The sequence below is a fragment of the Elephantulus edwardii genome, unplaced genomic scaffold (assembly GCF_000299155.1).
Source record: "Elephantulus edwardii isolate Elephantulus edwardi_28Jun2011 unplaced genomic scaffold, EleEdw1.0 scaffold00035, whole genome shotgun sequence".
Classification (NCBI taxonomy): Eukaryota; Metazoa; Chordata; class Mammalia; order Macroscelidea; family Macroscelididae; genus Elephantulus; species Elephantulus edwardii.
The window spans coordinates 10,955,596-10,959,466 of record NW_006399785.1 but is presented as its reverse complement, the minus strand read 5'-3'; positions in this window follow the sequence as shown (position 1 = coordinate 10,959,466).

The window sequence follows — 3,871 nt, the reverse complement described above, 5'->3', positions numbered from 1 at the left end:
ATTCAAACCTAGAGTTGCTGTAATCAAGGATGCTTTGGGCAGAATATTAAATGATCCAGGAAGTATTAAAAGAAGATGGAAGGAATATACTAAGTCATTATATAGAAAGGAATTGGCAGATACAGCGGAATTTAAAGTAATAAAATATGAGCAAGAGCCTATGGTGATGAAGGATGAAGTTCAAGGTTCAGTTTAGCAGAACAAATAAACCTCTGGTTTCCTCAATCATCCAGCAAACTTTATCTCAGAGCTGTTACAATTCTGATTTTTCTACATCATATAGCAAGCCAAACCCTTAACTGTGGTTCCATCTTCAGAGTTCTTGTGGTTAAACCTTGCTTCAGTCTCTTCACAGTCATTCCCAGTCTCTTCACAGCGATGCCACAATCTCTTCACTCTCTTTCACTCACCTTTTCCCACAGTATGGAAAGTGCTCTCTTATACTGGTTCCACAGTTGTAGCTTATTTGCAAGACCGTGTGTCCGCAGATAAAGTAGCTGCAGACTGTGAGTCCAATGAGGACAATGGATAGATGATTTTCAAGGTTTCTAACATCACAATGGCATATAACAACAATATAATTTTAAAATTCACTCTTTTTAAAAGTGAAACTATTTTTTAAATTTAACTGTATAAGAAATATGGAGCAAGGATATTCCCCAGACACATACCTTTCCTGATTTTAAATCATGTACTCTTCCCTTGTTACATCTGGAAAAAGCTTTTTGGTCTAGGTACAGATTTTGTGTGAGCACAATTAAGTGTTCTGGAATTCCCATTTTTCCCAATGTTCACCATAGATTGTTGTGAGCCATTCTGTCAAATGCCTTTACATAGTCAATAAAATACAGACAGATATTATTCTGATATTCTCTGCTTTTGGTCAGGATCCATCTGACATCAACAATGATATCTCTGGTACCATGGTCTTTTCAATTACCAGGTATGCATCCAAGACCTGGACAATGAATAAGTATGACAGAAAAAGAACTGATGCACTTGAGCTGTGGTGTTGGAGAAGAACTCTGAACATTTCATAGATGGCCAAGAGAATGAATAGAAAGGGTCTTGGAAAGGGTGCAACCAAAGTGCTCTTTGGAGGCAAGAATGATGAGGCTTTGCCTCACATACTTTGGACATATTGTTAGGAAGTATTATTCTTTGGAGAGGGACATGAGGTTGGGAAGAGTGGAGGGTTGGCAAAGGAGAGGAAGATCCTTAACCAGGTAGATTGACATGGTGACTGATGCAGTGGACTCTTGTGTGTCAGGAGGTGTGAGCACGGCTCAGAACAGGACTGGTTTCAGATCTTTTGTTCATAGGGTTGCTATGAGTCATACATGACTCTATGGCACCTCACAACAATATCAAACAACAACAAACAGGGACCTAACAACAACATACAACAGTGACAGCAATGGACTGAAAGATGCTAAATATCTTGAAAGTGGCTCAGGACTCTGGTATCTTATGTGTAAGATTGCTGTGTGTTAATGCAACAGCACATTGGTATCTTTGTTGTTAGTCGTTATCAAGCTGGTTTTGACTCTGATGGGCCCTAAATATAACAAAACAAAACTTTTCTCAATCTTGCACCATCCTCACAATTTATGCTGTGCTTAAGTCCATCCTGACACAGCTGTCACTGTGTCAATCCATCTTATTGAGGGTCTTCCTCTTTTTTGATGACTTTCTATGTGACCAGGCATGATGTCCTTCTCCAGTATTTGGCCCCTCATAAAACGTGCCCATGGAATGTGAGACAAAGTTATTCCACCCTTTCTTCTAAGAAGACTTCTTGCTGCATGGTTTTAGGATATTGATTATCATTAATCTGTTTAAAACTTAACCATTTTCTCTGTCCTGAAAGTAATAATTTTATTCTCTATTGCTTTTGTCTACCAGATAAAATATTCACGCTTAAAAAAATTTATCATTGGGATCATTTTTATTTTATGCATTTTTAACTAATTGCTGCATATTTTCCTCTTCTGGTTCAACCCCTCCCTTTTGTTTTGTCTTTTAACAAGGAGTTTAAGCCAGGGAAGTTGATTATCATATCTCTTGATCTTTGATATTTGTTCTCTTATCTGGTTTGTATTTTGCATTTTCTGATTTGTTCTTAAAACTTACATATATCTTCTATTACAAATACATTTTTAAGATTCTACAAATTAATTTATGTCTTACTAGAAATAATGTGTTCCAGATGGTTTACATATAAAGCACATTCATTTACAAGACGTGCCTTATATTTAAAAAGCATATTTACATATAAGGCATGTGTATAAAGTATACATAATTGGTAACCATATCTCATTGTTCATTTTTTTCTATAAGGCATTAAGGGCTCTGAATGGTTAATTAACTTGTCCAAGGTCACACAGTGAGTATGTGCAGGCGTTCAGACATGGAACCGGCCTCACTCTCCAGCACTCACAAGTTTTACCACCACACCAGATTGTCTACTAAATTTATATTGTTTTGAAGGGGTCTTAGTATTGATATTTGGCAAAGAAAAGTTTTTCTTATTTTCCCATTTTAACATTTTTCTATTTTCCTGATGTCTTCATGGTATAAGTTTATATGATTAAGTCTCTTATTCAAGTGAAGATTTTGCATGAGGGGTAAGATAGAAAAGAGTTAATTGTTTTGGTTGTTGTGTAGCACTCCATTGTGTGAAAAATGACAGTTTCGCTCTCCTTTTGTTTGTTAATTGGCACTTGGGTTTTTTTTTCCTCCCCTTGGATATTGTGAATAATGCAGCAATAAATAGGGGTGTGCACTCTCTGTTCACATTGCAGCCCTTATTTCTTTAAGATATATACTTGGTAGCAGAATATCTGGGTTAAATAGTATTTCTATTTGCAGCTTTTTAAAGAAATGCCAAACTACTTCTCATAGAGACAAGAATGTAATTAGTGGACAATCAAATAATTGTGAGTGTTGTACCACATGCTTTCTAAACTTTCACTCAAATAATGATTTATTTTTTTATTCATTCCAATGAACATTTACAGAGATTTTGGATTTCCATTCATTCATTGTTGCACTTTTCTCCCTGCCCACCCCACCCTCATCCCCAGTTCGCTCTTCTCCTTGAAAAGCGAAAGAAAAAAATTCCTTCATTAGTATACAATCCCCCCCGCACCTCCCACCCCCACCCCGAGTATACTCCACTCTGCAACCCTCATTCCGAACTCTTATGATAATCATAATGCCCTAAAATATATTACTTTTAAACTGTTCTCTCCCTCATTGGCTTCAATGCAGTATACATAATTTATCCAGTTTTTCTCAGTCTTATTCCCACCTTGATATTTTTTAAAGTTAATTATTTTCAAATATTTGGTTGTTTGAAGATTTACTTTCATCTTTTCTTTCTAAATGCAAAATACACTGTTGAAACATGTATCTAAGAGTTTCTAAATGTTATACATAAGGATTTTAAAGTCTCATTATTTCAGAAGAGGATGGTTAGTCCTGCTTCATGGTGTCTTTGGACAATCCACTGAAACCAGTGGTATAACTTCCAGTATTACTATAGCATATGAACCACCATTGTTGTTGTTGTTGTTGTTATGTGTTGTCGATTCATTTGCGACTTATAGCGACCCTATGTACAAGAGCCCTAAACGCCATTCTATTCTGTGCCAATCTCACTATATCAAACACATTCATTCCCACCACTCCACTCACAGAATCGATCCATCTCATCAAGGGTCTTCCTCTCCTGGGCTGTCTCTCCACTCTCCCAAACATGATACATGATATCCCTCTCCAAGGACCAGTCCCTCCTTGCAACATGCCCAATGTATGTCAGATGAAGCTTCAGAATCCTTGACTCCAGGGAACATTCTGGCTTCACCCT